Here is a 26,649-nt window from a genome sequence, read left to right as displayed (position 1 = left end):
CCACCCCTGGTTCAAGCGATTCTCCTGCCTCATCCTCCCAAGTAGCTGGGATTACAGGCACCCACCACCATGCTCAGCTAATTTTTGTGTTTTTAGTGGAGACGGAGTTTCACCATGTTGGCCGAGCTGGTCTCAAACTCCTGACCTCAAGTGATCCATCCGCCTCAGCCTCCCAAAGTGCTGGGATTACAGGCGTGAGCCACTGCGCCTGGCCATTCTCTTGTATTTTCTATGTAGAAAATCATTTGTGAATGATATTTTTGTTTCTTTCCAATCTTTATACTTTTACATTATTTTCCTACCTTTTTGTGCTAGGTAGGTTTTCCATGACACGAAGCATCATTAATCATTCAGGAGAGGCAAATTCATTCATGCGAGATAGCCTGCACCCCTCTCTCATTCCTGCCTTGCAGGAACATGCACCAGGGTCATTGCAGGATTTTGGTAGGTTCCCTTCCTCAGGTTAAAGCCTTCATCTGTATTCCGAATTCGCTAAGTGTCCATTTTTTTAAATTGTAAATGGGTGCTGCAAGTCATCAAGCGCTTTCTCTGCATCTCCTAGAATAGCCGTATTGTTCTCTCCCTGTCTCTTCAGAGCCTGCCTGTGCCTGCCCCTGTGACTGCCCCGCCCCCCCCCCCCCCCCCCCACCGCCAGAACCTGCCTGGCTCCCATCTCATCATCACCTCCTGGCCCGGCGGTTTGCAGTCACAGGATTGCATTATTTACAGCCTCAAACTTGGGGGAGGCAAAGACCTAGCTCTTCAAAGTCCCCCTAAAACATTCCCCTACCCAGAGTTAGTGGAAACAGACACGTTTCTGCCCTCTCTTGGTGCTGAGGTGGGCTTATTTCGTCCAGCGTCACAGGGCTCAGTGCATCGAGGGTCCAAGCTCTATGCCAGGGTCTTCGCAGCAGCCTCCTTCAGCAACGTTTTATCTCCCCTTTCTGTTCCCAAGAGGGCATGAAGATGCAGCCTCTGGCTCCCAGGGACAGCATGGCCTGCCCAACCCAGCAGCTGTGGCTGTGGCTCCAGGGCTCACCGCTCCACTCTCCCCTGTCCTTTCCAGCAACCCAGATTGAAAGCTTCCCATCCTCCCTCCCTCTTTCTCTCTGTCCCTCTGGTTCTCCAAGGTAAAGTCAGCTTATAGCTGGGAATTTGAACACCTGTGAATTAGCAAGGCCAGTGACAAGGGACAGGTAGGGTGGAGCTGGGATGCCCTGGCACCGGCCCCCTCCCTGGGGACAATTTCTCGCCTACCTCATTCCTGCAGGTAGGTGGGGCCCTCGCCACAACCACCCCACTAAGCGCCTGCTGCGATCCTCCAAGGCCACTCTGGCATCTCTCTGAAGACTGCTGGAGGCTGCATGCCCTGAGGGGTCGGCCTCGGCACCCCCAGACATCAAGACGGTGGAGGCCCAAGAGCCCCACAAAGGGACAGAGCCTCAGGGCTGAGCCCGGCCTCCTCCTGCACAGGGCGGCTGGGTCATCCTTGCTGTGGTCACCACGCCAGGCTCTGTGTTAAGTTAGAAATATACAAACTTGGGCGTTTTCACCCTGACTTGAACAAGTCAATCTCTTGCACCTTCATCTCCAAAAAAATGGAAACTATTGGCTCATATCAAAGGCTTCAAATGCACAATCCTGTGGCCAGCGCACAGTGTCTCCTGGCAGGCACAGGGTCCAGTCTTCCAAAGCTGCTTCATCACGATGCCCCATGGCGGACGTGGCACCAGCAGCAGGTGGGGACGGCACCCAGAGGCTGTCCGAAGGAAGCTCGGGGGAGGAAAGGCTCCTCTCCATCAGCAGGAAGTTTAGCAAAAGCCCCAGGACGTTCTTTTAGGGACGTGGCAGCTGAAAACGCACAGGAGACAGCATCCTGGGTTGCTTTTGTCGTCCGCGCGAACAGCTGTTCAGAGTCAGACAGACACAAGCCGGGCAGCCGACGGCTCTAACCACTGCAGCTGGGGCTTGTGGCCCTGGGACAGTCCTCGGTGGCGTCAAGCCACGCAGCCAGGCTCACGTGGGCGCGACGCGAAGGATGACTAAGGAGCCGCACAAGAAGCTCCATCCGGAATCCTGAACCAGAAGCACAGACGGTGCCAACTTACAAGGCTTCGACCTTATGATGGGATTACCGGGGTACTTCATGCATTTTTGATCGCTTGAACGTACGGTGGATTTATCAAGACATATGACTCCCTCGTCTGTCGAGAAACATCTGGATGCAGCACCCATCAAGACAACCTGTGATTTTCCAACAGCCTGGTGCGTCCCCTCCCCACTGCTTTGGGTAACTGACTTTTTTGATCCTCACACACATGTAACCAGAATGACACATAAAAATACTAAGAAGCATCTTCACCAGCTGCCCACGGCAAATGAGTTATTGCTGAAGTTCACCACCTGCGTGCCCAGGGGAGCAGCCTCCGGGGAGGAGGGTTCTCTGCTCCGCAGCAGATGGGGTCAGCACACAGGACCCTCCGGAGAAAGGTTGTGGGGAGGACAGGCCCCTCCTCCCACCTGCAGGGAAGTTGAGCAAAAGCCTCGCTACCTCTTCCCGATGGAGGCCGTCACCCTGCCCCCCTGGGGCCTGGATACACCTGTGCCTGGTCTACGGAGCTGATTTGGGCTGCAGCAGGGGCTACTTCCAGAGCCCTGTGAACCACAAACCACATCAGAGATCAGCTCTGAGGCCCTCACTTTGTATTTCCACCCATGGGTGCCAAACGAATCCATCACCAGATGAAAGCAGCCTCGTTCCAAAGTCACTGCCAAATCCATGGGAATAAATTGGGCCCCAAGGTGTTGACCTCAGCCTTGTTCCCATAGGTCGGTGGCTCTCACAGGGTCTGAGACTCACTCCCACCACCAAGCAGCCCCAAACACCAGCCACCAAGCCAGTCCCTTAATTGAGGGAAGGACGTGGCAGGCAGTACTTGGACTTGAGTCGTCAGGGGCTGAGGATCTGGCCCCGTCCAGCCCCAGGATGCGGCCCTGACTGCAGACCCTCCTGTTTGAGTGTCACCCAAACCCTGTCTCCACTTCATACGCACCAGTGTGCAGTGTGGACACAGCGCCATTATGTGCGTTATTAGTGTATCTGATCCAAAACCACTGCAAAGAACACACTGCATTCATGCTGGGTTGAGGGAGGGAGGCGCTGAACAGGACGGCACTGGAGACAGCGTCCCTCTCACTGGGGTTGACACAGGACCCAGCTGCCTTCGTTTCAGCCCTGAGCGCCCAGCACCAAGGGGTCGACACCCCTGCTGCACTCGAAAGAGCAGAGATACCTGCACAGGAAGGAGAAGAAGGCCAAGCGGAGAACACACACGTGCAGGGCTGCTCAGGTGACGACAGGAATCGCCAGCCTCCTGGGGCCTGTGCCACATGCCGGGGCCCTCCTAAATGCACTCTGTGCTGTGTCTCATGCAGTCCTGACACTAACCGGCGGGGCAGCGTGTGTCCTGTGAGCGTCCCACGTTTATCCTTCCTGTGCAACCAGCCTCTGAGGGCGATACAGTGGCAAGGCAGTCGGCGGCGTGCTCCTGCCCACGCTGGGCTCTGGGCTTCCTGGCACCGCAGGACATGAGGCCTCTTTCATGCACGCAAAGCCTGGTGTGCAAGGAGCTCACACCCAATGCACATCCAGCCAGTGGGTCTGAAGCCAGGAAGTCAGCGCATGCCTCTTCCCTCCTGGGGTGGACAACAGTGAGGCTCACTCTCCGGCTCTTTCGAGGGTCCCAGGGGGTTGCACCCAGATGCTGCCACAGCAGTGGTCAGCAGCCAGCACAGCCTCTGGGGCTGGCCTTCCTCCCTCCCTGGTTCACTCTTCCCAGCCCCCATTCCTTTCCCCGGAGTCCTTCCTAAAATACCACATGCTACACACAGGTCCTTGTCTGAGCTCCGCTTGGGATGAGCACTTGGGGGATATAGGCTGAGAGCCACCCCCAGGGTGGAATTCTAGACCCCTGGGTAGGATCTAGAACCCAGGGTAGAATCTGGACCCCAGGGCAGGACCTGGACCTCTGACCCCTGGATGGGATCTGGACCACTGGGTGGGAGCTGGACCCCCGGGTGCCTGGTATTCTGGAAATGGATCAGTCACCATCAGGCCAGGTGAGAGCCCTCCTGCAGTGGGTGTGGGTGGCGATGCCCCTGGCATTCAGCAGCCTCACTGGTGGTGCACCGGGACAAAGTACAGACGGGAGGTGGGGACCACTTGGCTCCCATGGGTCAGGGCAACTGTGAGGACTTCAGAGGGCTTCTGCTGGCAGCTTCGGTGGCCTCACAAAAAGAAAATGACAGGCACGGTCTGCCTCGCTTTCAACCCAGCGCACACTGCCCAAGTCCGATGGCCCTCATGGTGGCAGATAAGGAGGCCCTAGTGTCCTGTGGCCGCTGAACACCAGGTGCAGGAACTCTAAGGGCCGCAGAGCCACAAAGGGGACGGAACACATGGCCTCAATTGGTCTCCAGCACCAAAGTCAGGGCCCTGTAGGAAAAGATGGGACCCTGACACCTGGATGGGGTTAGTGGGTATTTGGGTTTCCAGGGCTTTCTCTGCATGCAAAATAAAGGCAGAGGACATGCTCACAGCTTGCGATTAAACCAATTAAACGTGGACAACAGTGAGCAGCAGAGACGCTGGGGATGAGCTGCACCCATCACCTCCACAGGCTATGGACAAGCTTTACAGCCCGGTGGCGATGTGCTGAGAGGCGCCCTCACTGTTGGTGGAGAAACCGAGTGTGGGGGTGACAGAAGGTGCCCAGGGTCCCACCGCTCACCAGGAATGAGGCCAGACTCATCCATATTTTCCAACTTCTGAGCCAAACTTTTAAAAAGACAAACACGAACTGACCACAAACAAGCAGGCAATGCTGGCTGGAAATGGACGGGCAAGGGCAGCGCGTGTCCCCAGGCGGACTCAAGTGTCCCCAGGCGGACTCAAGTGGCCCCAGGCGGACTCAAGTGGCCCCAGGCGGAGTCACGTTCACAGCACTTGGAAGGAAACTCATTCTGGACCATCCGCATGCACTGTGGGGAGCTCCAGGGAAAATGACAGCTGGAATTCCTCTTCAGAATATCTGAACAAGACTTGAGGCAGGAAGGGGGCAGAAGCCCAGGAACCCCATGGGGAGAAGGCTAATTACTGGGCTCTCTGCACCCCCAGGTCGCCTGATGGCACAGTGAGACACAAATCCTGGGGGAGGCAAGGGTAAGAGGGTGGTTGAGCCAGGACACCACGGGGAAGCTCATTAGTCTCCAGTTGACCAAGTTCAGATAGAATGTTAAGATGTCGGGATAAAAAGACAGTGAAGTGAGAGCAGGCATTAATTAAGACCGAGGCACATGCCAACTGATATGGCTCAAACCCCGCTTGCCGGCGGACAAACTGCACACACACATCCATCCTTTGCCTCTCTCCTTCACTCCTGCTTCCCAATCCCATTTCATCATGGCCTGCGGGCTTCTTGGCAAGACCTGCTCAGTTTTAATTTCTTTCCAAACATTGAAGAAAAAAAGATGTTGCATTTTAATTTTCTTATGCCATTTGCAAATCATATGCTCTTAGCCACTGTTTTTGAGACCAAGTACTGATCAATGCTGGTGGCCAACGTGACCTGCCTGCATGAACTCTGCATGTCTTCATAGAGGACATGTTTGTCATTGATACTTGGACAATTTATTTGAAATCTGCTTCTGTCTTTCTGGGGTTTATTTGTAAAGGTCTTGAAAAGAGTTCTATTGATAGCAATTTGTTTTCTATGCCTCCCAGAGAAAGGCACTACTCCTGTTGAGGAAAGAATCTGCTGTGCACCTCCCAGTTAAGAGTCCAACTTTAGAATCACTGCTCAGGCCCCTGGAGAGAGAAAAAACAAAACCAACTCCAGCAGCCCTAAGAAATCTGCGCCCCCTGAGCCCCCAAAGCATCCAACACCTTCCAAGTGCACCGGAGGATCCTCGGTGTAGGAGTGCAGGACTCTCACTATCCCCAAGCGGAGGGTCCTCAGTGTAGGAGTGCAGGACTCTCACTGTCCCCAAGCGGAGGGTCCTCGGTGTAGGAGTGCAGGACTCTCACTATCCCCAAGCGGAGGGTCCTCGGTGTAGGAGTGCAGGACTCTCACTATCCCCAAGCGGAGGGTCCTCGGTGTAGGAGTGCAGGACTCTCACTGTCCCCAAGCGGAGGGTCCTCAGTGTAGGAGTGCAGGACTCTCCCCATCCCCAGGCCTCAGTGCCAGGGCTGGCTCAGGAAGCTGCAACTGCCTCTTCCTGTGAAGAAGTGGGCAGCTGTCCCCGAGCCCAGGGGAACAGCTTCAGTGCTGTCCGTGGTGCTGCTTCTCTCTATTCCTGACTTCAGCTCACTGACCACACCTTAGTCTTATCTGTTAGCCCGGGCTGAAATCTAGTGGTGACCCCCTCCTCCCTTAATCTATGGTACTAATCCTGCCTCTGTCTGACTCTTGACCTAGCTCTTGGCGTCAGCCCTAGCAGAGACTGGTCCGTAGGGTGGGCTACCCAGGGGTGGTTCTGGCCTAGACTCATACACACCCCACCTGTACCACACCTTGTCTCCCCCCATATCTGCCAAGCTAGCCCCTAACCTCCGGCAGAGCCTCCCATGTTGGCCTGCACCCCTGCAGGTGAGTGATACCAGAAACACGAACCAAGAAGTTCTTCTCTGAGCTTCTTCACAGATGAAGCTTCTTGGTGGTCTTCCTACACACGCCCTTTTTTAAAATTCTTGGTAAATTGAAGTTATTGGGGAAAAAATGAGGAGGGTACCCAGGCCTTTTCCAGGCATGCCCCTTACAGTCACAGAACCTTCCCTGAGCCTGCCAGCTCCTCCGAACCACAGTTTACACAGACACTGGGAAGGGAAGTTATATGAAGAGGCCTCATTCCATGTCCTCTTCCAAGTTCATGCAAAGTTCCCCTGGTCCATCCTTGGCCATTCCAGAAACGAGCTGAAAACTGACGTGGTAGCCCCATGTTCACAGCCCTGCTTTCAGTGGCCAGCATTTTTTTTTTTTTTTTTTTTTTTGAGACAGAGTCTCGTTCTCTCACCCAGGCTGGAGTGCAGTGGCGCAATCTCAGCTCACTGCAAGCTCCGCCTCCAGGGTTCACGCTGTTCTCCTGCCTCAGCCCCCGCCCGAGTAGCTGGGATTACAGGTGTCCACCACCATGCCTGGCTAATTTTTTGTATTTTTTAGTAGAGACAGGGTTTCATCATGTTAGCCAGGATGGTCTCGATCTCCTGACCTCGTGATCTGCCCGCCTCGGCCTCCCAAAGTGCTGGGATTACAGGCGTGAGCCACCACATCCTCAGTGGCCGGCATTTTGTTCTCACTGCTCCACTCCTCCAACAGCGCCAAACCCTCTTCAATCCATGGAAACAATGAGGACTGGAAGAGCTCTCTCAGGTAATGGCAAGCGAGGTGAGGTCAGAACTACGGTTAGGTTAGGGTTGGTTGGGGTCTGAACTCACCTCCCACTTAAGGTAACAAAAGTGCTGAGAGGCCACATTACGTGGGACCACGTAGACTGAGAGACATGAGCAGGTTACTGAAGAACCAAAGCAGTGCTCGCCTGAGGGCATTCACCAGCACCCAGCCTGCACCTGTGTTCCATCACCTTGTGGGGATGAGGGAGATGAGAGACAAAGCCCATGTCTGCTTTGGTGTGGGGTTCCACAGGACAGTCTCCCCTGTTCAAACCCTTAGGGTAAGAGGAAACAGAACTATACAACCCACACTCTGCCTCACCCCAATTCCATAGGACTGCAGAGAAGCCTGCCTTGGTAGGCAGCAGCAGAAGAAAAGGAAAAGGAAGGAGAAACCCCAACTTTGAGGGTGGTGACAGAGACTGATCAGCAGATGACCTCAGCAGACCAAGGGACTCCAGACTGAAACCAGGGCTTGAAGTGTTCCCAACTGGAGAGCCTCCAGCTACCTGGCAGGAGCAACTGTGACCCTCTCTGGGGGAGGCACATTGATCCCAGGTCTCAGAGAAACCCCACAAACATGTCCTAACATGCAGCCAATGAGAACCAGGAAACCAGGAAACAAGGCACAAGAGGAAGAGCCAGGATACAATTAAAAGACCCAGACTTTTTGAACTTTGGAATTGACAAATACAGTTCACAAAACAATTCTATTTTTAAAACTAGACTTTTAAGAGCAGTTTTAGGTTCACAGCAAAGTTAGCAGAAAGTGCACAGAATTCCCATATACCCTTACTCCCCACCACATAAACTTTTTCTATTTCTTTGAAGAAATAAGTTACAAGCTTGAAAATAACTTCATGGAGTAGAAAACTATAAAAGGTGATATACCAAATTTGAATAAAAAGAACATTCTTAGAAATAACAAATGTAATAATTAAAATGAAAGGCACAATGGATGCTTTTGGTGGCAGATTGGACAACAGATGAGAGGACGGATGCTCTGAAGATAATTCAGAACAAATTACCTGGAATTAAGCACAAAGAAACAAACGAAGAGGCAGAACCCAGAGAAGAAGATACGAGAGATAAAGGATAGAATGAGTAGGTCTCTCAGAAGGAGAAATGAAGGGGAAAACTTGCCAGATGCAAAAGTTGAAGATATAATGACAGAATTCTCTAGAATTGATGAAAGACAACAATCTGAAGATTCAAAATAAGTCAAAATCTAGATCTACATAAGAAAACTCAAGGAGGAGAAGGAGCAGGAAGGACAAAGACAAAATAACAAAATGTGCCAAGGGAAAAGCTCAAGGTCAAACGAAGGACATTTAGACTAACAGCTGACTTCTTATAGGGACAATGGAAGCCACACAACAATGGAATCATGCTTTTGTTGTGTTGTTGTTGAGACAGGGTCTCACTCTGTCACCCAGGCTGGAGTGTAGTGGCACAATCTCAGCTCACTGCAGCCTCACCCTCCCAGGCTCAGGTGGTTCTCTGCCCCTCAGCCTCTTGAGTAGCTGGGACTACAGGCATGCACCACCATGCCTGGCTAATTGTGGTTTTATTTTTTGTAGAAACAAGGTCTCACTATGTTGCCCAGGCTGGTTTCAAAATTCTGGACTCAAATGATCCTCCTGCCTCTGCCTCCCAAAGTACTGGGTGTGAGCCACCACAACTGGCTGGGATAATGTTTTAAATATGCTTTTAGAAAAATAACTGCTGGCCAGGCGTGGTGGCTAACACCTGTAATCCCAGCACTTTAGGAGGCTGAGGTGGGTGGATCACTTTGAACTCAAGAGTTTGAGACCAACCTGGGCAATGTGGCGAAACACCATCTCTACAGAAAAATATAAAAATGAGCTGGGTGTGATTGCCGATGCCTGTGGTCTCCTACTACTCAGGAGGCTGAGGTGGGAGGATGGATGGCTTGAGCCCAGGAGGTCAAGGCTATAGTGGGCTGAGATGGTGCCATTGCACTCCAGCCTGAGCAACAAAGGGAGACCACGTCTCAAAAAGAAAAAAAAAAGTAAAAATAAAGTCAAAAGATAAACAACCTAATTTAAAAAATAGGCAAAAGAATCCAACAGGCACTTCACAAAAGTAGGTGTACAAATGTCCAACAGACGTAAAGAAGCCCCCAGAATCATGAGCAGGCAGGGAAATGGTCATTAAACCCACAAAGACAGGCAGGTACCCCCCCGACCAGAATGGCTGGAATTAACAAGACCAACCATGCCAGGAAAGACAGGCAGGTACCCCCCAACCAGAACGGCTGGAATTAACAAGACCAACCGTGCCAGGAAAGACAGGCAGGTACCCCCCCAACCAGAATGGCTGGAATTAACAAGACCAACCATGCCAGGAAAGACAGGCAGGTACCCACCCACCAGAACGGCTGGAATTAACAAGACCAATGTGCCAGGAAAGACAGGCAGGTACCCACTCACCAGAACGGCTGGAATTAACAAGACCAACCGTGCCAGGAAAGACAGGCAGGTACCCACTCACCAGAACGGCTGGAATTAACAAGACCAACCGTGCCAGATGTTAGCAAAGATGCAGAACAACTTTCATCCAAAATGGTGCATGTGGTGTTTTGTTTTTCTTATAAGTCAAAATGCACACCTACCTTACAACCCAGTGGTTCTACCCCTAGAAGGTTCTCCACAAGAAATGAAAAAATGTGCCTTGTATGGGAATGATCAGGGTGGAAGCTAATGTAGGCTGTTACCATAATCAACCCCCCCCCAAATCTCCTTCCTAAATTATGTAAAATAATTTTACAACCTCAAGAAATCCTTCACCAAACTACACCCTTGGCATGACTTGAAGATGAAGATGGAGAGTGCCAAAAAACTGCTAAGTAACTGAGTAAAAAGAGAAAAAGCAACAAATCCAGGCCCCACATCCTCCCGCTCCCCACCCCACTACTTCCCGCCCTCTGGTGGCAAAGGCGACCAGCAGAAACCACAGGGACCCAAGCTGAGCGATGAAGGGTCCATTGGACGCCACCACAAAGAAGAAAGCTGCTTTCCACGTGGGTGAGCCAGAGAGGTGCCTGGGCAGGGCCTCCATCACTGCCGGAAAGAAGCCTCAGAGAACCCAAGCAGCCAGACCCTGTTAATGGGCAGCGCGAGGATCTGAGGGCCAGGAAATGGGCTGTGAGCTCTTCAGAGAGGCAAACCCGGCTCAGAGAGGCAAGAGTGATGGAAACAGGCATGCAACTGAAAACATCAGTCCTCCAAACACAGAGCTTCCGGGGAGAAAAGAAGGCAAAAAGGAAGAGAGAAGCTCCCTTTGGCAATCAGGTAGAGGAAGAGAAAAGAAGAAAAAGAGAGAGAAAGAGATAAGGTCCTGAGAGACAGAATATGACCATGAACTTGGGAATATTCACAAACCTCCATCATCAAAACGAAACAAAAAAACCTCACTAAAATGTGTGGACATCGCCAGGCTGACAGAAAAGGGATTCATTAAGCTGGGAACCTTGTAAAATATCCCAATATCAAAAATAGCCAAAACAAAAACGTCACAGAAGACTATGGAAGAAAATCAGGAAAAAGAACTGATGCAAATTCCCTCCCTGTTAAAAACCACCATAGGGCTGGGAAGGGTGGCTCACTCCTGTAATCCCAGCACTTTGGGAGGCCAAGGCGGGAGGATCACTTGAATTCAAGAGTTGGAGACCAGCCTGGGCAGCATAGTGAGACCTCCCCCACTTTTACAAAAGAAAAAACACAAGGCAGAAGAAACCTGTACATCCAAACAGAACCAGGCACACGCAAACAGCATTCAAGGGTATGGAAAAACACCCCGATTTAGGAATTCAACAGCTTAGGGCAAAAAATCAGAGAAATGAAAAAAGAATTTATTGAACTCAGGAAAAAAAAAGCATCTCAAAAATGAGAAATAAATTGTAAGATGCCCAAGGGAGAATAACACAAATGACAATTTAATAAGAGGCAGTTGAAGAATACGCAAGGGGAGAAACAAGAAAATAAAATGACATAAAGAGAAAAGTAACAGGTCAGCAAGAAAGAGGAGGAGGTGGAAGGTGAGGAGGAGGGCAGCACTCCCAGCCCTAAGGAAGGGAAGCAAAGCCGTGGGTCGGTGCTCACAGCTATAGCTGTGCTCCCGGAAGACCGTCCCTACATAGAAACAGACCCGAATCCACGGTGCAAAGAGCTCGCCAGCCGCTAGAAAATCAACCCAGACCACCAACTTTGAGACATGCTGGTGAAACTATTCCATTTCAGAGCTAAAGATAAAATCCTCAAGGCTTCCAGGCAAAAAGGTCAATTAACTTGATGGAGTCGGCCGAGACCAGCAGCAGCTTTCAGGACATGCAGAGAAGTAAAGAAACAATGTGGCAACATTAAAAAGAAAAAAAAAAGCTCCACGAAAGAAAGCACGGACTAAGGATTTTAGAAACAGTCAAGCCCAGGCCGGGCGCGGTGGCTCACGCCTGTAATCCCAGCACTTTGGGAGGCGAAGGCAGGCAGATCACGAGGTCAGGAGATCGAGACTATACTGGCTAACACGGTGAAGCCCCGTCTCTACCAAAAAATACAAAAAAAATTAGTCGGGGGTGGTGGCGGGTGCCTGTAGTTCCAGCTACTCAGGAGGCTGAGCCAGGAGAATGGCGTGAACCCGGGAGGCGGAGCACTCTAGCCTGGGTGACAGAGCAAGACTCCATCTCAAAAAAAAAAAAAAAAAAAGAAACAGTCAAGCCTGGAATTTCTGATGGTTCCAGAAAGTAAGGAAATACTTAACAAAACACACACACACACCGCAAAACCATGATGAGCTGGTCAACAGAACACAGCAGCCAGCCAGGAGCTCCTGAAGCTCAAAGCTGGAGTGATTTGTTTAACAAAACAAATATTGTCATTACCGGATTTTAGCCCATGGAATAAGTATCCACGTGTCCCTACTGACATAAACAAACAGACACATGGGGAGAAGGAACAGCCTTTCCTAACAGCAAATCGCAGGGAATGGAAAAGCACAACAGGCCAGTGCCTGGGAGCCCGAGAGCACCCGGTGCCAAGGCCAGGAGCAGAGACTCAAGAACCAGGCCCAAGAAGCAGGCCCTGCACAGTCTCAAAGCAGCGCTCGGAGAGCCATTAACTACGGAGGAAAGCTCTGAACAGGGACTTCCCAAAAGGAAGCCCCTTCCCCGAGGAGAAACCAGCAGACACAACCTCAGCCCCGTGGTCCAGCAACATCGCCGTCAACATCACACCTGCTCTGCTCCACGCGGAGGATGCACCATCCATGCTGTTCCTACCAAAATGCACGACCTCGTTCCCGTCACCAGAGAACCCCAGCTAAACCCACACTGGGGACCCTTTATGAAATAACCGACGAGAAGTCTTCAGAAGGACCAAGGCCACACAATACAAGACACAGGCGGCGCCACAGCCGGAGGAGCCCGAGGAGACACACACAGCTCCGTGCACCCCAGCTCCATGCACCGTCAGCTCGCGGGGGGCGGGGCGGGGGGTGGGGAACACACAGTTCTGTGCACTGAAAGCTCGTGGCGGGCTGGGGGGACACACAGCTCCATGAAGGGACACTCAGCTCGCAGAGGGCGGGGCGGGGGGTGGGGAACACACAGTTCTGTGCACTGAAAGCTCGTGGCGCGGTGGGGGCGCACAGCTCCGCACACGGCCAGCTTGCGGGGGGGGGGGGGGTGGGGACCCTGGGTCAGGAGGAGGATGCCCACGGCAACCTGGGGGATTAGGACAGGTGTGTGGCTTGGGTGATGATGTTCTACCAATGTTAGTGTCCTGGTTTTGGCAAATGCACTGTGGCTGTACGAGATGCTAGCTGGAAAAGAAAAAGAACTTTATCTGAAGTATGCGGGTCCTTTTAATGATCAGGCCCAGAGACACATTAAAACGAGGCAGCAGTCATGCCCTACTCCTCCACTTTGAGTTATGCGTTCCTCTCTGGAAACTGCTATTGCCACGGTAACTATCAATTAACGCAGTAATGCTGCACCAGACACTATAACCCATGGCCTCTGGCTTAGCTATGGATAGCCAATGCCAATCAATGTTATCTCTGCAAACCAATGAGAATTTCTGACAAACAACTTTATATCAGTCCACTCCCTGCCCCGCCTTTTTACCTTAAAAAACCTGCTTGTGGCTGGGTGCAGTGGCTCATGGCTATAACCCCAGCACTTTAGGAGGATTGCTGGAGGCCAGGAGTTCAAGACTAGCCTGGGCAACATAGTGAGACCCTGTCTCCACACACAAAAAAATGTTTTTAAATAGCTGGGTGTGGTGGCACCTGCAGTCCCAGTGACTCAGGAGAGCTGGGGCAGGACAATTGCTTGAGCCCAGGAGTACAAGGTTGCAATGAGCTCTGATTATGCCCCTGCACTCCAGTCTGGACAACAGAGCAAGACCCCAACTAAAAAAAAAATCCAGTTGTAACTGCTGCTAATCACAGTGTATATTAAGGGCAACTTTAATCAGTGTTCCCAAGCGGCAAGTTCCTCAAGCTTGGCCCAAATAGCTCTCTACTTGGGTTAATTTTGCCTCAGCTTCTTCCTCTTAGGTTGAAAAAACCTTAGGAGAACCTGGGTGAAGGGTATACAGAATTCTCTTCTGTTTTTGCAACTTTTGTGGTAAATCTAAAATTATTTTAAAACTTAAAAGTTCATGACAGCTTGATTTAAAAGAGCCTAAACTAGGTGAATGAAATAAGCCCTGGCGGATGCGCACAGCTGACCAGCACGAGGCGGTAAGAAGAGGCGAGCTGGACACACACAGAAATGGAAGACCCAAGACGCGATGCTGAGAACAGAAAGCCAGGTGCAAAGTGGACGCCCTGGATGGTTTTTTTTTTTTTTTCTTTTTGAGACGGAGTCTTGCTCTGTCACCCAGGCTGGAGTGCAGTGGCGCGATCTCGGCTCACTGCAAGCTCCGCCTCCCAAGTTCATGCCATTCTCCTGCCTCAGCCTCCCCAGCAGCTGGGACTACAGGCGCCCGCCACCACGCCCAGCTAATTTTTTTCTATTTTTAGTAGAGACGGGGTTTCACCGTGTTAGCCAGGATGGTCTTGATCTCCTGACCTTGTGATCTGCCAGCCTCGGCCTCCCAGAGTGCTGGGATTACAGGCATGAGCCACCGCGCCTGGCCCCTGGACGGCTTTATCTATGTGAAGTCAGAGAGTGGCTGAATGCATCTGTGGTGGGAGCGTGGAAGCTGGGGGTGTCAGGAACCTTCTAGGCTGATGGCTATGTTCTGTAATATCTGCCGGGTGTGGGTTACACAGGTGTGTGAATTTATCAAAACTCACTCAAGATCCACGCATTTCATTGTGTGTAAATTTTACCTTAAACTGAATATAAGGAGTGTGTGTGTGTAGTTTTTTTTTTTTTTTTTTAAGACAGGATCTTGCTCTGTCACCCAGGCTGGAGTGCAGTGATGCAATCTCAGCTTACTGCAACCTCTACCTCCCTGGCTCAAGTGATCCTCCCACTTCAGCCTCCTGAGTAGCTGGGACTGCAGGTATGTGCCACCAAGCCCAGCTAATTTTTTTCCCAGATGTTTTGTAAAGATGGGGTCTTACTATATTGCCCAATCTTGTCTGGAACTCCTGAGCTCAAGAGATGCTCCTGCCTCGGTCTCCCAAAGTGCTGGGATTATAGGCATGAGCCACTGTGTCCAGCTGAAGTATATTTTTGAAATAAAGAATTATAAACACATATCATACTTTTGTATTCACTTCCAAGTGAGCTGCAGACCTCAGTACACTTCCCTCTCGACACCTCAGCTCACACCGCGGGCTCTCCTTGAGGGCTGGAAGACACAAGGGCCTCAGCACAGCCACACGTGCCCTTCACTAATTAGGGAAGCTGCCTCTCCTGAGCACCCACCTGTGCCAGGTGCAGGTGGAGGGTGGTGCGGTGCTAAGTCAGCCTCGGACCCTCTCCTAGAGGAGCTTAAAATCTGCCGGGGAGACAGAGACATGCCCAAAATCACATCAGGAAGAAGGGAGAAGCCAACATCCAGGCAGCCAGCAAGCATGAAACAGGCTCAGAATCCCTGCTCACTGGGGAAACGCAGACCCAGCTGCAGCGAGCCACCTGCTCACCTGTGAGGATGGCCGGGATCAAAACGGAACAGAGTGGAAAGGGAGTGTTGTGAGGATGTGGGGAAACTGGAACGCTCGTGCACGGCTGGTGGGAACCTAAACTGAGGCAGGCACTGTGGAAAACGGGATGAAAGAACTGAAAGCAGAATCTCGGACGGGCATGTGCACATCCCTGTTCACAGCAGCATGATTCGCAAGACTGAAACGTGCAGCCCCCCAGTGTCCACCCGCGGATGATGAGTCAGCAAAACGCACATCCCTTCCGTGGAGTAGGATTCAGCCTTCAAGGAAGGAAATCCTGACGCGCATGCAACACGAGTGAAGCACGCCAGTCACACACACACACAAATACCATGATTCTACTCAGCTGAGGCCCTAAAGGAATCAAAGACCAGTGGGGGTGCCAGGCGCTGGGTGGGGGGTACAGTTTCCGTTTGGGAAGATGAAATAGTTCTGGGGGTGGTTTGCACAGCACCGCGATTGTACCTACTGTCACTGAGCCGCACACCTAAAAATGGTTCAGATGGTGACTTGTATGTGTATTTTGCCACAATTTAAAACAAAACCTCCATCCTGAGTGCAGCATGTGGTGGCGTCCTGCTGCCCTGAGGAAGAGCCCGCGCCCGGACCCCAGGCTGCTCTAGAACCAGGTGCACCCCAGCTCCCTTGGGCCACACTGGCTTCTCCCACTCCTCCTGCACCCTCCTCTGCACCGGCCGCACCCTCCTCTGCACCAGCCATAACTATTTTCCCAGGCAGCCTTCTCTGAGCTTCCCTACTAGACTGGTGAGCTCCCGTCACAAGCTCTTGCAGAATTGTGACAACTCGTTGGTGGCAGTGGTCACTGCTAAGATGACCTGTTTGCACGACGGCTGAAGTTGTGTCTGTCTCAGCCACTGGCCACTCCCAGCAGGCAGGGACTGTGTCTGTGTTGACTACTCACCCCAGGGAGGTCCATGATGCCTGGACCAGGAGACGTGTCTAGGAAATGTCTGCTAAGGGCACTGGAGCAGGAGCTGTGGCGAGCCACCTGGAAGGGCGGCCCTAAGGGCAGCTGAGGGCCCAGAGAAGCCCCCCCACCAGGCATTGGGCTGGTCCCAGGGGAGCAGCATCAAGGCTGCAGCCTGTGTCCCCAGGTGGGCCACAAGCGCTACTGCACACACGGTATCTGAACTGCCCGAGAGCCTACTGAACCCCGAGGTCTGTGCACTTCCCGCCCTCTTCGGATGGATTTTGGGACCATGCTGGGATCAAACGCAGGCCCAGGAGGATAAGAGGAAAGATCTTGAATCTCATTGCTCAAAAAGCAAAAAACTCAACTTGAGTTTAATTCCTAGCTTATTTCCAATCCTTATTCTCCTCTTGGGATTTTAATTCAAATGTTAAGGAAAACCACCCAGGAAATCATTAACACCGATGCCTGAAGCCCAGGGCGGGGCAGAGAATTCTTCCTCCCCACACGGTCCAGCTGATGAAGAGCCAGGGCTAGAAAGGGCCCCGCTCCCCCCAGCCCTCCTCGTCATGCTGTGTCCAGGTGGAAAACATTTCCCTCGGGCTTGCCTGTGTCCACGGGCTCCTGGACCCCCACATTGGTAAAGCCCAGGCGCCTGTGGGATTCTCATCAGAGAAATGCTTTGCTGGAATCCTGACTAGGACTGAAAAACATTTAAAAACTAAAACAGGAAAGAAGTGCTTTGGGGGCAACAGCATCCAACCCCGTTTCCCCCTGGATTCTCTCTGCGTTGCTGCAGCAGACTCCAACCTAGAAAAGCCCAGGTTAGAAACCATGTGTGGATAATACAAAAGGTACAGTGCAGATTTGTATAACACAAACATACACACACACACACACACACACAAAACGGAAAGGGCCAGGTGCAGCGGCTCATGCCTGTAATCCCAGCACTTAGGGAGGCTGAGGTGGGAGGATCACTTGAGCCTGGGAGGTCAAGGCTGCAGTGAGCCCACATCACACCACTGCACTCCAGCCTGGGTGACAGAGTGAGACTCAAAAAGAAAAAAATTAAAAAGTAAAATGCAAACAGCCTATGACATTGACCAGCAGAGGGAACAAAACACAGCCACATTAAGAAATAAACTATTACAAAGCTTCCCAACCAGGAAAAGCCTTTTGTGTTTTTAAGAGAGGATCTTGCTCTGTTGCCCAGGCTGGAGTGCAGTGGTGTGATCTCAGCTCACTGCAACCTGTCTCCTGGGCTCAAGTAGTCCTCCCACCTCAATCTCCCGAGTAGCTAGAACCTCAAGAACGTGCCACCATAACTCGCTAATTTTTGTTTTTTTTTTTTTTTTGAGACATGGGGGTCTTGCCATGATGCCCAGGCTGGTCTCGAACTCTTGGATTCAAGCAATCCACCCACCCTGGGCTCCCAAAGGAAAAGCCTTTTATAGGACCAGCCAAGTAAAGCTGATACAAAACAGCTCTTCAAGCACCTGGTTTTCTTAACTATTTCTAATACCCTAATGATCCAGGGTGAGTTACGATGGCAGAGAGCTCCAAAACCAGAGGAAAGGGACAGACAGGCTCTCCACAGCTGCTCCAGGATGCCATGGCCTGGCTGTCAGAGGACACGGGCTCCAGCCCTCTCCCCACGCAGTCCCTGGTTCCTGAGAGCCTGCACTCATCCCTACAGCCAGGATGGGGAGGGAGGAACTCCGGGTGATCCAGGGTGGCCGCACCATGAAGAGGAGTGAAGAGGAAAAGAGAAACACAGCAGGCCGCCGTGGCTCATACCTGGAATCCCAACACTTTGGGAGATCGAGGCGGGCAGATCACTTGAGCCCAGGAGTTTGAGACCAGATTGGACAACAGAGAGACCCGTCGCTACAAAAATACAAAAATCAGCCAGGCGTGGTGGTGCAAACCTGTAGTCCCAGCTACTCAGGAGGTTGAAGTGTGAGGATCACTTGAGCCCAGTAGGTGGAGACTGCAGTGAGCCATGATCACGCCACTGCACTCCAGCCTGGGTGACAGAGACCCTGTGAAAGGAGAAGGAGGAAAGAGGGAGGAAGGAAGGAAGGAAGGAAGGAAGGAAGGAAGGAAGGAAGGAAGGAAGGAAGGAGCGAGCAAGCAAGCAAACTAGTGGGGCACGGTGGCTCACACCTATAATCCCAGCACTTTGGGAAGCTGAGGCTGGCAGATCACTTGAGGTCAGGATTCAAGACTAGCCTGGCCAACGTGGTGAAACCCCGACTCTATTAAAAATACGAAAATTAGCCAGGTGTGGTGGCACATGCCTGTAATCCCAGCTACTTGGGAGGCTGAGGCACAAGAATCACCTGAACCTGGGAGGTGGAGGGTGCAGTGACCCGAGATGGCACCACTGTACTCCAGCCTGGGCAACAAGAGCAAAACTTTTTCTCAAAGAAAAAAAAAGAAAAGAAAAGAAAGAAAAAAGAAAGAAAAGAAAGGATAGAAAGAAAAGAAACACAGGCAGCCATGGAAGAGGCCTCAGAGGTGGGATCCCAGGCAGAGCGGGTGTCCATGGGCACAGGCCTGGGCCTCAGAGGGTGGGGATACCAGGCAGAGCAGGTGTCTGCTGGCACAGGCTGGCCACGCGACAGTTCAGGCCAGCTATAACGGACAATGAAATTCTCTTAGCAGCTCACATGCCCACCCAGCCTGGGCCATGGGGGCAGCGTGCTATGTTTCCACCTCTCCTGACCGTGGTGCTCAATGATGCCACTGGCCGAGGGAATGGAGTGGGGGTGTTGGCCTTGCTGGCCCAGCCCCAGCCAAGTCTCCCATACTCCCAACACCAGAAGATGCACCTCCTAGGGCCTGGGGACACGCGGCAGAGGGGCCACACTGGCTCCTGGTTTTTACCGCTGTGCCCATCCGGGGCAGCAGCTCCCAGAACACAGCCCATGCTGCCGGGACCCTGCACACAGCGGCCCTCATCCTCTCACCTCCTCTCAGGTTTCCCCGCCCTGGCTGTTCCCACTGGCACCTACCACCCACTCCAGCCCACCGGGACCCAGCCAGCTCTCCACTCTCTGAAACACATGCACTCCAGTTTGTCTGATCCACAGGAAAGCCTTAAAATAAACAGGTGATGAATGTTTATAGAAAATGTGGTGTCAATTAGCTGGGCATGGTGGCACACACTTTAGTCCCAGCTACTTGGGAGGCTGAGGCATGAGAGTCGCTTGACCCCAGGAGGCAGAGGTTGCAGTGAGCTGAGATCCCACCACTGTACTCCATCCAGCCTGGGTGACAGCAAGACTCCATCTCAAAAAGAAAATGTGGTGTGCACATCTGACGAATGCCGCTCAGCCGCGAGACACAGGTGCTTCTGCCATTTGCAGCCTGGATGGACCTTGAGGACACCACGCTAAGTGAAATAAGCCAGGCACAGAAAATTGAGTACTGCACGATTCCACTTCTATGAGGTGTTGAAAACAGTCAAATCACAACAATAAAGACTGGAAGGGAGGCTTCCAGGGCCAGGAAGTGGGAGCTCTCAACAGAGAAAAGTTTCTGTTAATGTTAAGTGAGAGGAATAACCTCCAGAAATCTGCTATTCTGCGCTGAACCTGCACCAACCACCAAGGGTCATTGACCCTTTAAGTGTCGTACACTTAAAATTTAAGAGGATTTATCTCATGTTAAGTGTTCTTATCTACCACGATAAAAAAAAAATGAAAATGAAAAAAAAAAAAGCTCATCGGGAGTGGTTCACAATTGTAAAGGATTAAAATCAACCCAAAATACTTTATAAGGAACTGATTAAAGAAACAATTGAATAGTAAAAAAATGCTCATGAATGTGACATTTTTAAAAAGCAGGATATAAAATTATTATAGCATGATCCAAACTCTGTGTGTGGCTGGGGGAGTTTGCAAACCCATCAGCGGTCAGGAGGTCAGCAGGCAGCCAGCAGATGTATAGATACGGAGCGAGTGGAGGGCCCTGTCTCGGTCAGCTCATCCCCATCACAATATGCCACAGACCAGGCAGCCTAAACAAGACATTTCTCGCAGTTCTGGAGCTGGAAGTCTGAGGCCAAGGAACCGGCCGGTTTGGTTCCTGGTGAGGGTCCTTCCTGGCTTACAGAGCTGCCTCTGTGCCCTGTGGAGAGAGCCCGATCCCATGTCCCTTCTTGTAAGGGCACCCATCCCATCCTGGGGGCCCACCCTATAACCTCATCTCACCCCGTCAGCTCCCAAAGGGCCCACCCCTCAATACCATTACATTGGGGGACAGAGCACAACCTGTGAACTTGGGGGACACAATTTGGTCCACAGCAGCACCTAATGACTTATAGAAGTCACCTGGGCAGGTGTTAGTTATGAGTACTGATTGTCTTCATCCCAGCCTTCTGAAATTTCAGAATTTTTATAAACAAAACAAAGAAGCACGAGCTTGTGAAGGAACCCAAGTGCTTAGCATCATGGCAAAGACTTGGGGAGCAGTGAGACCTGCACACACAGCGTGACTTGCAGAGGCACCCCAGCACTTGAGGCGTGGAGGTGGGGGCAAGCCAGAGAGGCTGTAAGAGCCAAGTCAATACAGCGGCTGGAGGCCGAGAGAGGAGGCCAGAAATGAAGCCTCCCCCATCTTCAAGACCTTTGCCAGATGCCGCTGTAGGGAATGGGGGGCCAGCCAGATTTTCAGACCTCACTGGTCTGACAGCCCAGCGCTATGGAGGGAGTGGGGGTCGCCTCTCTGGAGTGCACAGATGTGCTGCTGTACTAAGAGACCTCTGCCGGGGAAGCCAGTGAGCCACAGGCAGGTGACATGCAGCAGGAAGTCCTGGCAGGTGTGGAGGGCCAGGCCTCACAGCTGTGCGGGGAGCACGCTGTCCAGGGGCCATGGGAGAAAGGGTCTAGCCCTTGGCCCTACTGGGAAACGGTGGGTGGCCTGACTGAGACTGTTCTGCTTGGGGGTTGCAGGTATGGGGGGATGTCAAAACCCGAGGGGGCAAGGCAGGGCAGACAGGGGCCTGGTGTGGGATCCGGGCCCAAGCTGAGGTGACTAAGCTCCTGAATCACAGCTAAGAGACATAGGTCCTGGCTGGGCACGGTGGCTCATGCCCATAATCCCAGCAGTCTGGGAGACCAAGGCAGGAGGATCACTTGAGATCAGGAGTTCAAGACCAGCTTGGGCAATATAGCAAGATCTTGTCTCTATAAAAAAAGTTTAAATATTTTTAAAAATGAGACAGAGGTTTGAATGCTGATTTTGCAACTCCAGACTCCTTAGTTCTGGTGATTTTAGGCGATGTCTGCACCTCCTCCCTTGCTGAACTGCATGCTCCTTGATGATGTGGCCTGAGCCTGGTTCCCCGTGTGGCCTCACGAGCGGCTCCGCTGGGTGAAGGGTGTGGCCTCCACCTGCCTCTGCAGCTCTTCCCAGCCCATCCCGGGCTTCTTCTGAGCCCCTGCAGCCCAGCTCTTGTACCCCAACAGGGGGACACCCACACCCCTTAACACAGGTAAAGAAATGGAACAGAGCCTGCCATACATGCAGCAAGTATGTTTATGATGGTTTTTTTTGTTTTTTTTTTTTTTTTGAGACAGTCTCATTCTGTTGCCCAGGCTGGAGTGCAGTGGCGCGATCTCAGCTCATTGCAACCTCTTGCCTCCTGGGTTCAAGCAATTCTCCTGCCTCACCATCCCGAGGAGCTGGGATTACAGGCGCACCATGCCCAGCTAATTCTTGTATTTTTCGTAGAGACAGGGTTTCACTATGTTGGCCAAGCTGGTCTAGAACTCCTGACCTCAGGTGATCCACCCACCTGGGCCTCCCAAAGTGCTGGGATTCCAGGCGTAAGCCACCACGCCTGGCCATGGTTGACTATTTTGATCATCACTATTTCCTTTGTGTCATTGTTTTTTAAAAATTAGTTTATTGTTATGCCATTTTCCACAAACTCCTAGATCTTGCAAAAGTGTCACGGATGCACACTTGTGGGACCAAACCCCAGAGCCTGGAACCTGCTGACCATGAGCTGACTGCCGTGGGGGTTGTGCCCTGTGCGTGGGCTCCCGCGGGGCACCTGGAGTGTGAGAAACGCTGACTGCAGGGCATGCTGGTGACAGCTTGTTTTGGGGCATCTGAACTGAACCCACCACCCGTCCTCTTCATCTTTCCCTTTCAAAATCTGGATTTCAGTGGCTATCGTTGGAAATTGACAATAAAAGCCAGAATCATGTCTGGGCAGCTATTTTCAATATAAATAATGTCCTAAAACAGGAAGCTTGTCCATGGACAGATCAATTTGCTTGAAAAATCCTACTTAAAACAAACTATATCCTCAATGAACTCCAAACTATAACTTGTTACATAAGTTGCTTCTTGCCAGGCATATTACTTTGTAGTAGAAAGCTGACCAGGCCAGACAAGGAGTGACATTCCCGGCTTCTTCCAGATTTGTGGCAAAGGCTGTAACCGACTCTGGGCCAATTGGTACTGCTGTTCTCTACAGCCCCAGAGCAGCCCTGGGCCAGGCCCCCGGGGCAGGGTTAGGGGGAAGCCTGCGCTGTGGCCCAGGCAACTGAAGCCCAAACCAGATATGCGCTTGGCCAGGCTCTTCCTCCTGAAAGGGCTGCAGGGTGCCTGCCCGCCTTCCGCTGAGCCTCCTGGAGACACTCCGCCCTCCCCACTCCAGTTTACTAAGGGGTCAGCAGAGCAGCCCGACTTGCCCTTTACTTGAGGGAGGGAATCCTGCCCCAGCTGCCAAAGCCAGCACTGATTCACCACCAAATCCAGCAGGGGTCTTTTGACCCCTGCGTTTAATCCTCAGCCCCTGCAGACACACGGCCTGGCACTTTCTCCTCCTGCCACCCACCCGCAGGTGGAGGGAGGCTTCCCCAACACCTAAGAGCTCCCTGGCTCCCTCCATGACAACGAATTTCCTACGGTTCTGCAAGCGAATCGCAGGTCTGCGCCTCACCACCCCGTTTCTTACATTTGCAGACAGCTTGCCTAGGAGAGCCTCCTGTGCATTCCAGCACCTCACCAAGAAAACAGCCAGCCAGACCTCAGACGGGGGCAGGAGGGAGCCGCTCCAACTCCCAGCGGCTTTCCACGAGAGGCAAGGTCGCGGGTGCACGCAGAGAATATTTTCTAGGAAAACTGTCCAGGCTGGCGCCTCCTCCCGACCTCCACCAAAGCCTTTATTCTCTGGCTTCCCGTATCATCAGCATCCCACGGCCACGCTGGCCATCCCTGAAATGGGGGCTGTGAAATTTAAAAACCAGACACCAAGATAAAAATAATCGCACGGCGCCCCTTTCCGCAGGAGGCACAGTCGGAGACACGGAGATGCGGGTCCCCAGCCCTGGCCCAGCACCTGCGCTGGCCCCACCCAGTGGCCGCGTCACGCCAGCGCCGAGGCCTGTGCAGGGCAGGGGGTGCCGTGGAGAGGACCCGCCCACGGGGTGGGGGGGGCCGCCGGGAGAGGCAAGGAGGACCCCGCCCCAGACAGGGGCGTCTCTGCCGCGGGACCCCCTCCCTCGGGACGTCGCCCCACGGCCGCCAGGGCGCCCGCGTCCCGGACGCACCGTGCCAGACGCAGCGCAGAGGCCCGGCCCCCGGTCGCGGCCCCACCCCGGCCGCTGCTCACCGAGGCTCCCCGCGAGCGACTCTGGGCGGCGTCCGACGGACCGGATCGGCCATGGCAGAGGCGGCGGGCGGGGGCGCGCGTCACCGTCACCGCGGGCAGGAGCCCCGAACCCGGCCCGCCCCGCCGCCCCCACTCCCGGGCGGTCCCCGCGGCCGCGCTCCTTGCTCGGCGACGGCCCCCGCCGCGATCCTCCCCCACGCAGTCCCGGTCTCCGCGGAGCCGCTGTGCAAGCTCCTAAAACAGGGCTCGGCGTGGCTGAAAATAGCCCGGGGGCCGCGGGGCGCGCGTAGGGAGCCGGGGACCGGCGCGGCTCGGGTGACGGGCACCGGGCGCCGCCGGCTTAGAGGGACTCACCCGCCGCTCAGGCCGATCCCAGCGCCATGCGCAGCACGGGGGAGCTGCACGCGTGCGGCCTCACCCTTAACTCTTGGCGTCCCATCCCCGAACGCTGCCTCCCCTGGCCTGTTGCGAGAGAAATGCTTTTTGGAGTCTGGCATTGAGCAAATGAAGCAGCTGCTGCGGATTGAGAGCCACAATCTCAGCGCTGCGCCGGGGCCTGGGATCGCAGCTCACCACGGCCGCGTGCTCCCGGCTGGGACTTCAGGGTAAAGCGGGAGGAAGGTCCGCACCCACTTGTTGGTGTTCAGCCCACATATAATCTCCATCCACGCCACCACGGCCACACCGATGCGCGCTTTGTGAAAGGCTGGGATAGAGCAGCAGAGCTGGCGACCTCTGCAGAGCTGGGAATCCCCTGAACCACGCCCCCCACCCCCACCCCCACCGAGCTTGCAGGTGCAGGAGGAGCCCTGGGGAGCACGCACGTGGAGCACAAAAGCCCCCTCACCTCCAGCCCCCTCCACACGTTCTGTCGGTCCACATACCTCCTCAACCCCAATCCTCCAAACCTGTGCCTTCTAAGCCCCTGATCATCAACTGTCCCTCCAGGTAAAGGAGAGGATAATCAGGTGTGAGGCTTGAAGTTTGGCCAGCTGCATGGAACTCCTTTCCACCCCGTCCATCAGGGCCAGCTGGAGTAGGGCCGTGAAGCTGAGCCCGGCCCGCCGCACCAGCCTAGTATGCGGAACCATCTGTACACCAGGCTCCATTTTTCATTCCTCAACTTGTTTTAGGGAACTCCCCATAAAACCAAAAATGCAGGTGGAGGAACAAGGATTGCAGAGGGAGTGGGTGCCTTTGGAGGGCGAGCCTCCTGCTCATGTGGTGTCTCAGGGTGTCTGGATACGCTTGAGGACAACCTCCTCTCAGTCTGTTGGGGCTGTCATAATGGAAGCGTATTTCTCACGGCTCTAGAGGCTAGAAGTCCAAGATCAAGGTGCTGATGGGGTTGGTTTCTGCTGAGGCCTCTCTCCTTGCCTCACAGAGAGCCGCCTTCTCTGCAGGTCCTCACGTGGTCTCTCCTGTGTGTGCTCACGTCTGGTGCCACACCTTTTCTTATGGACACCAGTCCCATTGGGTCAGGACCCACCCCGATGACCTCACCTAACCTTGATGGTTACCTCACTTCCTTAAAGGTCCTGTCTGCAAACGGGGTCTAGGCCTTCAAAATATGAATTTTGGGGGAACACTATTCAGTCCATAACAAACCTCACATGTACTGCCTCCATGTTTATGATAGTTTTGTTGGACAGGCCCATCTCTATGGCTTGGTAGATCAGACAACACCAGGTACTGATTGACAGCTTATGTTGCATGATCTTTTAGTGAACTGTAGTGAAATGTACTGTCTACTCAACCCATGAGCAAGCCAGCAGCTGTTTCTCAAAAGGGAATGGTGACCTGTTGATGAGGCGATCACTCAACAATACTCATCAATAACCATGACTGTGGTTGTCCTGTCAAGGTTTGCCACAGGCTCCACACAACATTCTTTTAAGAGATGGGGTCTTACTATATTGCCCAGGCTGGTCTTGAACTCCCTGCACTCAAGTGATCGACGTGCCGCAGCCTCCCCAAGTGCTGGGACTACAGGTGTGAGCCCCATGTGCCTGGCCCTCCATATGACATTCTCACACTCCTCAGACACTCAGATTGCCATGGGTTCACCACGTCATAGGGCCAAGTGGAAGAAAGGATTGTCTGCCAGCCTAGTCAGCAGGCCAGCATTTCTCTTGCTCTGAACCTCACTCAAAGTTCCTTGTTAAATAGGAAAGCACACCCAAATTTTGTATATATGGCCTCTGTATTAGTCCGTTCCCACACTGCAATAAAGAAATACCCAAGACTGGGTAATTTATAAAGAAAGGAGATTCAATGACTCACAGTTCCACATGGCTGGGGAGGCCTCAGGAAACTTACCATCACAGTGGAAGGGGAAGCAGGTGCGTCTCACACGGTGGCACGTAAGAGAGAGATGAGAGAACGAAGCGGGAAGAGCCCCTTATAAAACCAGCAAATCTCGTGAGAACTCACTCAGTATCACGAGAACAGCATGGGGGAAAGCGCCCCCGTGATCCAATCACCTCCCACCAGGTC

At 52.9% G+C, this 26,649-nt stretch overlaps 1 protein-coding gene across 4 annotated transcripts in view; it reads right to left on the bottom strand.

Annotated features, from left to right (window-relative positions):
- Positions 1 to 24,621, bottom strand: part of JAKMIP3 (Janus kinase and microtubule interacting protein 3) — a 157,467-nt gene extending 132,846 nt beyond the window's left edge. Inside the window, exon 1 of one of the 4 annotated variants that reach the window (XM_055093495.2) lies at positions 24,508 to 24,621. The gene's annotated coding sequence lies outside the window, so the exon portion shown is untranslated. The other 3 variants (XM_063607600.1, XM_055093494.1, XM_063607601.1) reach the window with 3 other exon arrangements.
- Positions 24,622 to 26,649: the final 2,028 nt, after the last annotated feature.

This window comes from Pan paniscus, chromosome 8, assembly GCF_029289425.2.
Source record: "Pan paniscus chromosome 8, NHGRI_mPanPan1-v2.0_pri, whole genome shotgun sequence".
In the NCBI taxonomy this organism is placed as follows: Eukaryota; Metazoa; Chordata; class Mammalia; order Primates; family Hominidae; genus Pan; species Pan paniscus.
Note: the sequence above shows the minus strand (reverse complement) of the source record. Positions and strands in the feature narration are given on the sequence as shown.